The sequence below is a fragment of the Ascaphus truei genome, chromosome 4, assembly GCF_040206685.1.
Source record: "Ascaphus truei isolate aAscTru1 chromosome 4, aAscTru1.hap1, whole genome shotgun sequence".
NCBI lineage: Eukaryota > Metazoa > Chordata > Amphibia > Anura > Ascaphidae > Ascaphus > Ascaphus truei.
Window position 1 is genome coordinate 24,727,363 of NC_134486.1, and position 12,583 is coordinate 24,739,945.

General features: G+C 46.0%; 1 protein-coding gene and 1 long non-coding RNA gene across 2 annotated transcripts in view; one reads left to right on the forward strand and one right to left on the reverse strand.

Annotated features, from left to right (window-relative positions):
* Positions 1 to 12,583, reverse strand: part of ALK (ALK receptor tyrosine kinase) — a 797,030-nt gene that overhangs the window by 349,957 nt on the left and 434,490 nt on the right. The gene's annotated exons all lie outside the window — the stretch shown is intronic.
* Positions 3,980 to 6,142, forward strand: LOC142492619 (uncharacterized). Its single transcript, XR_012800862.1, has 2 exons — positions 3,980 to 4,065; positions 5,845 to 6,142. It is a non-coding gene; the product is annotated as an uncharacterized LOC142492619 (long non-coding RNA).

Here is a 12,583-nt window from a genome sequence, read left to right on the forward strand (position 1 = left end):
ACGTCCTCCCTCCGGATGAGAAACCTAGTACGGTCCATCCATGCAGAATACCCTTCAAAGAGAGGGGCCAACCAACGGTGCTCTTTGAACCTGTGTGACTCCCCTGAATCGCTTTCATCCCCCTGGGAAAATACCCCCGATGTCCGTGCCGATCGCGGTACAGACCACCTTGATGATCCCGGGGCCTTTTTCACTGGGTCGGGAGCCACCGGGGGCAGCCACCGGCCTACCGCGGCCTTTCTCAACTCTCCCCTTCCCCGAGAAATGCCTTCTGTAGCGCAACTGCGCTGTCTTTCCCCAGTCCGTTTCACCTCCTCCCCCAATGGTATGTCCACAGATTCCAGACTAGGCGGGGAACCCGGGGACCGTGTGATTGGGGCAGGGGTTTTAGCTAGGGCGTGGGATTGGGCGTAGGGGCAAGCGATTGGACCCCACGGGGTTACGACCCGTTCCCGGCTGTCCGTAGACTGGTCCAATGAGGATAGCTCACCCTCCTCAGTCCTTAGATCATCCATCCAGCTCCCAGGCCTTTGAGGTGATCGGGGACCTTCCCCCGATCGCCGAAGCGTCGCTGCGTCCTCTCCAGTGGTTCCGCCGTCGCCACTGGAAGTGATGTCCTCCCCGGAACCGGAAACGCCGCCATCTTGGGTTGGACCCCCATGCGGGATCTCTTCCTCGATGACGAAATCCGGAAGCTCCTCCGTCGTCCGTAGCGGAAGTGATGCCGTCTCCGCACGTGCGTCTTGGGCCTGGCATGGCCTCTCTACTTCTACACCGTCTGCCGGGACAAGGTAAGTGAGGGGACTTCTCTTACCCATCCGCAGGGGTGCAGGCGTCTCTCGCCCGTCGCCGCCATATTCTGTGGCGGAGGGACTCCGTCTCTCGGCTCGCCGATCTGCGGGGGACGTCCTGTCTTTCTGACAGCTACTCACGCCACGGGGTGTCGTCCTCCCCGGTTCTATCCTGGGCCTTGATGTCACCTCCGCTAGCTCACGGAGATCCTCATCCAAGTATTCTCCCTTCTCTGAGCGGTCAGGGGGTGACCCGACCGTCTCGGTTGCTGCTGACCCAGCCGATTTGACCGGCTCCAGTCCCCTTTCTCCGGGACTCGCACGCCCTATACACAGTGCGCCAGGGGACTCGGCGGCTCGCCTAGCCTGGTCCCCCGGGGGGTCAGCCGATTGAATGGGTATAAATGTTGGCATTGGCCATAGATATAATGTCCCGCATTGTGGGCAACGTGCCGCCGAGTTGACAGTGCCTCCGGGCAGCCCGCATTGAAGGCAGAGCCCGACCACCGTCTCGGTGTTGGCCACCCTGACTACCAGTAGCCCGCCGGGTACCGAGTAGGGCTGGGTGGAGACCATGGTACCCACGGTGGAGGAGCAGGCCATTCTCTTGCTAGGGACCACTCTCTGTACAGGTCTCTCCAGGTCAGTGGTTCCTCGCAACTGACTGATAGAAGTTGCTGGACCAGCCACTCCCTGCTTCGGCTCCTCCCTCCGCTGACATAGCTGGAACCTGCCCCCAGGGGTCACAATAATGGGCGGGTCCCACAGGGGAATATCATGCCCCTTAATTAAGACCGCTCCTTTCTCAGTCCTGGTGGGCGCGGTCTGTGTTTTCGCGCCAGTTTCCTCATCAGAGTTGGATTCTTTTCCCGCGGCTAGTTCCCGCCTTCTCCTTGCAGCCGCCTTGCGTGCAAAATATCCCTCTTTTTTGCAAATCACATCCGCGGCCGGAACTACTTCTTGTAGTGGCGCCGTCTGGATATCAGTCCCTGGGCCCAGTGGGTGCATTCCCACAGGCCATAGTTGAAAGTCACTCCCCCTGGTTGAAATCAGGGGAGGGTCCCATAGACTAAGCGGTTGACTCAGCACAGGGGCCGAGTGAGTCACTGTCCATGTAGGCGCAGCCATAGCTTTCGCGCCATGCCCCCCATCAGGGCGGGGCTCTGCTGTTCGCGCCATTCCCGGCCAGCTTTTTGCAAGTCCTGCATCAGCCACATTCTCTGTGACTGGCCCACGCGGTCTCCCTAGCAAGCGGGAGCCGCCATTTTGGGTAGCTTTTCCAGATGAGGTGGCATTCATTTGGTTGCACGTCCACTGACATCCATCCTCACTGTGCTTCATCCCAGTTATTACAATGTCCTCACACTCCTCAAGGGGGGTACCATGGTGTCCCAGACAGGACAAAAACGGGGCAGCCACCGCCTTCGCTCCACTCCAGAGCAGATTCGTTAGCGACAACTCAGCGACAGTTTGCTCTTCAGTGGGGCGCACGCCACGGGTGCCCTCCCCATCAGCCTCTGATCGCCATTTTGGACTCTCCGCACCACACGGATTCTCCATTTCCTGGGTTGCCACGTTCTCGTACCAATTATCGTACATGGGGCTCCGCTCTGCGGGGCAGCCACCACACCAGTACAATAAAGAGTTGCTCAGATGCACCACCACATGTGTACTTGACCTAGGCTAGACTCATATTAGCACTACCTCAGGCTAGGCTCACTCTCTCAGTGTCTGTTGTAACTCCTTCCTCCCAGTCTGTGCTCCCTATGGTAAGTGTCTGGAATGGGCTAGGTACTCTGGCTCTGCCATGCAGTACTTGGGGCGTCTACCTGTCTTGGTTAGCCTAGCGCAGACCCTCTCCAGGATTCCTGACCTCGTTAACAGGCTATCCCTTCTGGCATCCTACCAACTAGCACTACCTCAAGGTGACTCGGTCAGCTATAGCCCGGCTCCAGACCCCTCACTCCTATCAGGCCCCTAGGTCGTCCCTGCGAACTGACAATATCCCGTCAGCCCCTGACCACCCCTAGGTCCGTCCCTACGCAGCACAGAGTGGCAGCAGACACTCTCCCTGTTTCCCAGTGTGCCTAGCTAGAGCCTGTCCTGATGACAGATCTGATCTCAGCAGCTCGCCTCCAAATGTAACGGTGTTTCTGGCCTGGCCTGACCCACCCAATCTCACATTGGCCCCTGTGGTCTAACCGGTCCCCATTACAGTGTAGTAGTGTCTGGTGGTGCACCTCTTGGCAACAGGACTCCTGAGTCTCCCGCATGATGGTGTGTGGGGAGAACCCGTCCAGACAGGCAGCTGAGGTAGTGGCTTGAGTCTCACCTAGTTCCAGTGCAGCGCCTCCACCTCATCAGGGTCCCTTCGGTCACTTGGGGATGGTCCTGGCGAGGAACTCCTCTGTGGTGCTCCCCTCTGTACATTCACTCCACACATGTACACGAGAGGGTGTTCGAATAAGAGCATCTTTATTGTTTGAGGTGGGCTAGCTGCCCCACGCAGTACAGAATCTCTAGCCACTCATTCTCAGTCAGTGCTCCCCTTTGAAAGGTGTAATTCTCCTTTAATAGGGATTCCCTATCCCAGCCGGGATATCTTCACCCTGTGCCAGGTCCCTGGACACAGTCTCCTTACAGCTACTAAAACATAACCTGATTGCTAGACTTGCACTTGAACCAGAACTAGCAGCAACTAACTTTTAGACACAGTGCTGTGCCTTATGTAACCTCTGGGGCTGACACAACTCTGACATCACCAACCAGGGAGTCAGAGTCTGTGACCACTCCCATCCTTACACAGGGCACCTCACCAGGGTGTGAGGGCAAACCTCCATAATTACTGCTGGCATGCCCACAACTTACCAGGCCTTACTGCCAACAGGAGAGATGACTGTAGGCATTTTACATGACCGCTACACAGCATACATCATAATACTTCACAAAAATGCTGCGTAGGGACTCAGATTGGCTGCTGTTGCAGCTCTTCGCTAGCAGCCATGCTGTAGTCGCTATATCCTTGCAGCTTCTGCCAGGGACTCTGAGCGCCTTACTTAGCCCCGCCCCCCCCCATAGTCCAATCTCATTGACTGAGGTCCTGTCCATCGCAAGTCACCACCTCCTTCCCCCGGAAGTGGCTTCCTGCTGCAGCACAGCAAGCTGGGAGTTGTAGTTTCCTCCTGCAGCCAAAGGGCACTGTATGTGTATCAGCTGCCTGCACTTCCAAGGGGGTTACATGCAGAAGGTTGGATATGCCCTTCTTGTATCCAAGGTTATCTTATACATATTTATTATGGCACAGATTATTTTACTAATATAACTTTCTAGCCTTTGCTAATAATAAGATGAAGGCAGCTATGCGTAGAGCGTATGAAGGACTGATCAAATGCATTTGTTAGGGATAAAGCATTGTCTAGCTGTACAATTTACAATAAGGCATCTAAATTGTCTCATCTCTTACAGTATCTTGGTTTTGATGTGCACTGTTTGTGCTGAACTCATTAAAGGAACATTAAAGATACTGGAGATTAAAATGAATGTTAGAAACGTAAAGAGTTATACAGCAAAAGAGAGAGGTTGAAACATTGTGTAGATCACACAATAATTTGTCAGACAGAAAACTACTTAAACTGTTACTATCAAACATCTTTTCGTCCTGGAAGCTGGGAGACCCTCAAACCCTGACTTGTTGGGGAGGCTAAAGAACTGGAGTTGAGCATCCATGGCATAGCACATTATGCTACAGTAACAATAAATAGTGTTGTGCAGCCAAACACATAAAATATGCCATATTCTCAGTTATTGCTCAGCATGAAATCATACTGCACTGGCTACTCTAACATTAGCTTTTATAGCCTCTGCACTCCAGCTCATGGAAAAAGTATTCTCCTTAACTTATTTATCTTGACATCGATCAGTGAAGTCAAACTCATTTCATAGTGTGAAGTATTCTGAACATGTTGTACAGCTGTGTACCATTGTCTGACTTTGGGTTGGTGTGCCATTTTACAACCCGTACTACATCTTGGATTAATGTAGATCCTTTGGCATCAGGGCTGACATATGTCTATCATCATTCATTTTATTTCCAGACCACAACATTTGAAGGTTACATTTTGAAATGATAGCAGTAAGGACTGAAGTAAAGCGCAGAGATCTTACTTTTTATATTTACAGTAGTTCTTTTAAATTAGAAATGTGTTATGCCTGGTGTTCATTGATATGTTATATTAGTTTTAACCTTTGTGAAAATGTTTTATATATATATATATATATATATATATATATATATATATATATATATATAAAATAAAAAACGAATAGACAATACCGTTCTGTGGCTAACGAAATGCTTTTATTTGTGCGAGCTTTCGAGATACACTGATCTCTTCTTCCGGCGGTGTTACAATGGATAAAGCAAGAAAGGTTTTAACTTAAAAAGAGTGCATCCTGGAATGTATCTGACTGAAGCCTATCCCTCCCCCCTGTGCAGTATGCGAGTACTGTATATGATATTTGTATAACACATGTCACTTTTTGGGATGAAAGGGTTAAGTCCTATACTCATTACATTTGATTTTAGGCTCTTTGTAGAAATAACGCAAAGCTCCTCAGGGTTTATAAGTGAGTAAGGGCGGCATTCAGCAGGCGCTAAATATCGCAGTGTTATTAGCATAACGTTAACAGTAACGGAGGTCTGAGGATCTCTGCTGGTAGGTAAAATTGCTCATTACCATTTGATTTGCATATGAAGAAGCCTAAGGTCCAATAATTTAAGGTTCCCTTATTTTTAAGGAAAGTAGCGGAACAACAAAGCGTTAAGCTGCTTTGGGGATATGCGTTACGATATGGACACGTTAAAATGAAATAACATAACTTTAAAAAATTTGCGACCTTCTGAGGATCTACCTCCTCTATTAATCTATTAATATAGATTAAATAAGCTTCGTCATCGAAGGTAAGGAAGCTCACCTTTAAGTGAAATGCGTAGGGTTAAAACGCAAGGTATACATGGACTGCTGTGACATCTTCTCTCTGTACACTGCTACAGGAACGCGACCAGCCCCACCTCCATCGGTGACATCATCAGCCAGCTGCACGTGCAGATGGGAGCTGCGGGAGACCAGTGCCCAGGAGTGGGGTCTCCGTCGACATACCCATGGACCCAGAGTGGCCAAATTGCTTTTTTTTTGTCTGGGAGCACCATACCTCCTAAATCCACTTGGAGATATCACTTTGTGATAAATACGCTTGTTTTCATCTCACATCATGTGAGTTGAACATCTACAGTCTTCACCTACAGTCTTCACCAGCACTTATATATATTTTTCTAGCATTATTGCACTACACTTTTCTCGTCTGTTTTTATTTTCACATGTACCTTGAGCTAAGTTTGCGCTTCATATTTGCTGTTACCTTAACATAACATTATGTTAGCCCATTCAGAACGTATAATTTAGGGATGGAACGTTCCACCCTCAGATCGTAGTGGACCCGCGTGAGGGGGATCTCATGGGCTAATAGTTCTGTAGTTTAGGGTAAGTCCCATCTCTTTTGTTTTATAGGCAGGGAAGTATCCCAGAGTAAGAGGCCTATATATATATATTCTTTGGAACCGGTCCCTGCCACAGCAGAGTCTGTAGTCCTTGTTACAGGTTCTCATCAAGGGGAACCTGGACATATTGCTGAGGAATTACTTAGGGAAGATACTAGTTCTGTTTCCAATAGTAAGGTTGAAGGCTTGAAAAAGAGATGGACCCTGCTCAGATTGCTTATGGTGGAGGATGTATGTCTATGAAGTAACAAGAAGCTACCCTGTATCTGCCTGAAAACCAGTCCTGTTGATATCTAAGGATTGCTTTGCCCTGTTCAAAGAAATGAAGCAGAAAAGTTCCTGGCACCCTCTCTATTATTACTCACCATAACAACCCTGCACAAGTCCAGCATCCTGAGGAATAAGGTAATCGAACCATAGAGCATCACCTACCAGGCCTGCACAACTCCAGTCCTCGAGGGCCGCAAACAGGCCAGGTATTCAGGATATCCCCACTTCAGCAAAGCTGGCTCAATTAGTGGCTCAGTATGACTGAGCCACTAATTGAGCCAGCTGTGCCGAAATAGGGATATCCTGAAAACCTGGCCTGTTTGCGGCCCTTGAGGACTGGAGTTGTGCAGGCCTAACCTACACCAACACAAAGACATAGGAACTGCTGGTGTGGCCCCGCTTCTGCGGATATATAAAATAAGCCACTTAATGGTATATTGGGCAACTTACAGGCACAGGAGGTGTAGAAGTGCAATTTTAAAGGTGCGGTCAGGGAAGTTAAGTGCATCAGGAGTCTTTAGTAAAGGCGTACAGTAGATCATTTAATGAGACGCTTCTTTATATAATTCCAAAAACACCACAAACCACAGCAATGATGATCCCGGAATATCCCAAGCATATTTTATCTTGTGTTAAGAGTTTGTGGCCAGTGAAGGAAAGAATTCTGCAGTGACTCTAAACAAGTGAATTATGCACCACAAGATCCATGAAATAAAACTATAAAGGGATTTAACCACAAAGCATATGAGCTGGATAAAAGGCAGCCGATTCTGTGGAAATGCACTGTCACGGGAAACCAAGACTTTTTACAAATTTATACCAGGAACATCCACTAGGCAAAACAAGGTAGTAGAACAAAATGAAGTTTATTCAGGTAAACCTGCGTACACACAATGAATACACAAAATACAGATGAAATACACACTTACTGGGGGTTAAATCTATGCTCAAATAGGTGCAGGGCGCCTGCATCTGAAGGCTTACCCTCCCCGGGACATACACCCAGGCTTCCTAGTCCTCTTTTCGGCTAAAGATCCTAAACACGACCGCTACATTCTAAAATGAGAACTTGGACCTCCCGTCTGACTTGGTCTCTGCAGGGCAGGTTTTCTTAGCTCCAAAAATGAAGCCGGCTGCTCTGCTATTCGAAACAGAGAAACTTTGAAAGGCCCGCCCGCGCTTAATTAACTCAAGCCACAAGATCGTCTGGTTCTCTGAGTCGGCTACCCTCCTTACATACCCTCCACTGTTCTATGTTCAGCATGAAGGAAGGAGGAGCGACCAATCAGAGCGTGGGAATTCCCTGCCACTAGCCAATAGGAATAGGGGCTCGTTCTCTAGCTGCCATTAGAGGAGGGGGCGTTCCAAGCCGGCTCGAGATGCCCCCTGGGCGGAACATACAGATTGACCAATGGGAAACGCGCCAACATTCTGCGGCTTCCCAGTCAACCCATTGCCACCTACTGGGCAGGCTCCACTATGTCTGGCAGACCAGAGTGTCCTCCCCGCAGGGAATGTCTGTTCTCTGGACACAGTACTCCATCCTGCCCCGGCCACTTAGCACCCCGACACCTCTCAACATCCCGTCTCCTCTTTGAACTCCGATGTCTATTCAGATTTCCCGGCACCTATATGGATGCCCGGGCTGACTGAATAGATATTTATATAAATGCACCAAACATAATAAAATATGGTTTAATACAAGATATGCCTTGGGGAGACCCATATCTGTGAAGGAAATAGGACTAGGATATCTGGTCTCGAAAACCAGGAGTCTGGGGGACTCTGGGCAACTCCGGTGTAATTCAACCCCCGTACCGGCAAATCATGCCTGCACGTCGAGGAGAATTAGGGGACTACCGGTAACTTCGGCCCCCGAAATCCTGCAACCAAAACCATGACTTTCTACCCAAATATCCCACCTAAAACTTACACTCAGAAAGTTTCATGAATCTGGGGCAAAGGGAACATGAAAAGTGGAAAAGCAGGGGACTCTTTAACTTTTGCATGTTACATTACATGGCCCCTGGCTTATGGTACTATGTAGCTGCCAGGGACCCACAGATTCCAGGGGTAAACAGATGGACATAACCTTTATTGTATAACCTGGCTACCCCCTACTGTCACATGCACCTTTATCTCCACCTCCTAGAGGAAAGGGAGATCATCTTTAGTGTCAACCCAATAACTCTTGTGTTATATGTGGGTTTATGGTGGATTTTATTTGACATAAGCACTTCAGAATGCCACCCAATGCTCTGTTGTAATACACATTAAATGATCAATTTACCCAGTCTGCACAGATATTATAGCAGACTCTCAACTTTAATAACACCCAAGAAAATGTCTTCAACAAAACAACATGTATTATGCATGTATCTGATTCTCAATTTTGTTTTGCCCAGTTTGTCATATTTAATTGCATTGCAGTAGTTTGCAACCTTATAAGAACTGCTGTAACCCCATGCCACTTATCCTACTGTATGTGCATACAAATGACTGCTGTGGTAGAGCTTCTATTTTTTTACAACTCACAGCTTTCTAAAGTATATACTGTATAATTGATTACATTAGTGTAGAAAGTGAAATAACCATTTTGAATTATTAATCCTCTCCAGAACCCTATAAGAGTTTAACTCTCATAATGTTTGTATTTTACTGTGTTAGTGTTAAAATCACGATGTTCTTAATCGCTAGCATCTGTGGTTACCATGGTAACCTTTATGCTACGCAATAACTCCCTTTTTATCTCATGGACACTTCATATTTCAAATACTTATACAGCATCTCCTGAACAGAGCACGAGATCTAAAAAAAATAGAAGCAGCGTTGGAAAGGTATCGAAGAGACCTCTAAAAAGAATTTAAAAAAACAGCGATCAGTGCAGACTTCTTCTTTAAAGCAAGGGCAAAGAATAGTTTTACTATGGAACTCCTAGTAGACATACTGTATAGCAATGACTCAAGTAACTTTTACATTGTGTGTGTGTGTGTGTATGTGTGTGTGTATATATATATATATATATATATATATATATATATATATATATATATATATCCCCTAAATCCATCCCCATATTCCACCTGTCACGAACAGCACACAAGTGGACACGTGAAATGCAACCTGGGGTAATACACACGGCTACTCTAGCCAACTCACCTTTCTCCTCCACAAAGCTACCTCCAATGAGTTAATATTAACCCCTTACTCAATTGTAGTCATATCTATACACTGCCTCTACCTGGGATATTTCTGCAAACCAAAGAGATGTCAAATTAATATTTGTGAGTTCCCCAGGTGCCTGTTTATTTTACAAAAAACTATGCACTTTAACAAACAAAAATCTGTTGCAGCAAAATGTGTCCAAAAATGTAAATACTCTCTCCATAGCATGCAACAGTTCATTCAGAGCCCAAAGCATTACTTACTAAATGTTTTAATATACAGACGAGACCACGACTATTCTAAAGCTTGCCTTAAACTAGCCCGGTTACATTCTGGGTATATGCTGGGTGTAACCTGGCTAGTTTAAGGCAAGTTTAAGGCATTTCTGCATTGACTAATGACCCATAGGATTAACACAGCAGGGGTCCCTGGCAGTCCCATTCAGTTTGAATGGGACTGCCAGGGATCCCCGCTGTTAATCTGATGGGCCATTAATCAATGCAGAAATGCTGGGGCTTGTTTAAGGCAAGTTTAAGGCATGTATCCAGGGTGTACGTTGGTCTTTTTGGCGATTGCCACTGGTTTGTGTTAGAATAGTCACAGTCTCTGCTGTATATAAAAATACAGTGCTTAGATTAAATAAAAAAAGGATTACAAGAACATACAATTACAATCGATACAGAACAGTTTCTCAAAATAAAAAAAGATAACATAAAAGAAAACCCTATACAGGTACATCACCATATGTCATATGTTTTCCCCCAGAGAGGTCAGATGAGATATCACATGTTTGGTCCATAACACTCCTCTGTTGAAATTTGATTTTTCATAAAACCTTGCTATCTTATGTAGTATTCTTTCCCATAGAAACAACATAAACCCACCCCCCTGTCGAAAATCAGCTGTGAGATTGTCATAAAAGTCAGAGTAAGAAAAAACCTTTACAAACCGGCGTTTTAAAACTTTTCCTCAGTAGGTATGCACTGTTAACTTTCCTTAACTAATACTTACACACACGTGAGTCACATCAATACATTCAGGCGCTCATGGTGGCCTCAACGGGACTATGCATGACCGTCTTACCCCTAAACCTGAGTGACAAATGAATATCTGTCCCCTAGTACCTGCTAGACCTCCCATATCTGGACCCATCACACTCGACTCCCTGCCACAAAGGCAGATATAAAAATGATATACGTAAGCACCGCTGTCCAGTCCCTGGTTCCATGTTTCAATCTTTGGGATGGCATAGGATAGTCCTCCCGCTTGGCAATCCATAAACCTCTTCCAAAGAATGCTTTGAAAAAACTTTTGTTTATGTCAGAGGCCCTGTCTCTGCCAGAACATATGTCCTTATCTCTAGACCATATCAGTTTAACACTAGACCTGGCTATGGTGTTAAGATGCCATAAACCCTCTCTTTGTACTTTTCAAATCCAACTTCAATTGAGTTCCTTTTAAAATCCAATCCAATACATGGTATCTTTAAACCCCAAATGGTAGCCCATTAACCCCTGAAGCACCAGATGGATTAAAATACCTAATATCTCATGATATTATCATGATATATATACAAATATGTATATAGATATGTAGATATTTAATGGCATGGCAACCGCAGCACTTTACAGAGATATATAATACAAGGCCGAACACAGAAAAGTTTTATGTATAAGGACATAAAATATAGAAATAAACACTGGGAGAAGTTAGTCACTGCCCCAAAGGGCTTACAATTCCTTTTTATTACTACATAGCAATGGCAAAACTTGGCAAAATAAGCACAGGGGCAGTATTTTATTCCTAAAAATAGAGCCAATGCTCAACGCTGTGAAATATATCCAGAAAATGACCATGTTGGCTGTGACCCCAGCGTATAATTCTCTTTAGCCTGTATTTATGAGGCGTCATTACCTGATATGTCACTGTACAATATGCTGAGACATTTATCTGAGTGATAAATATTATCTATGGTGCAATTAACATTTCAAGCTTAGGATGTTAGGGGACACTTTCTACAAATAACCACGAAGTACTGACTCGAGTTTCATTATGAATATGAAAATGGCCTATCATTAAACAGGATGAATGTCGGTAATAAAGGAGGCTCAACTCCAGTGTAATACCAGTGGATCATGATAACATTAGTCTACTAACAGTGGTCGAAGTGTGATGGTTAAAGGGAGTACAACTACCTTGTTATTTACAGACCATGGGGTCCACTGCTTCATTTACAAACTTCAAGTTACACTTTTCTAAAGATAAATGGAATTGGTTTATAAAGGCTCTCTACCGCTCTGTTTACAACTTTATCGAATATTTATTGAATTCATTGAGCCTTTTGATAAAGGGCTCTGGTAATTATCCTTAATTGCAAAGCGCCATTGTGATGAGAGGGGGTAACCAGGCTATATAATAAAGGTCAAGCCCGTTTGGTTACCCCTGCTCCGTGTATAAGGGTCAAAGACAGTTAGCTCTTGGGCCCAGTAACAATGTGCTATTGCATTGTACTGAACGTAATAAAACCATTTTTTGTGTTTTTCCCTTTCTGGCATGCAATCAAGCAGGGATTTCTAGGGTATGAGGTTCAAGGGGGGTTTTGTGGAGGAACCGTTGACAGAATGTGCCTAGGAGGTTGGGGTCCAGAGTTACCGGTCCCCCAATAAATGTACCTGGGAATCCTGTCTGATTATCGGATACATGTAGGCACATTGTCCCGGCAATACCTCCTTGAAAACGTAAGCGCGACTCACCACTAGGGTGCCCTGCTTCAGCACAACTTGGAATGGAGAATGAGGCG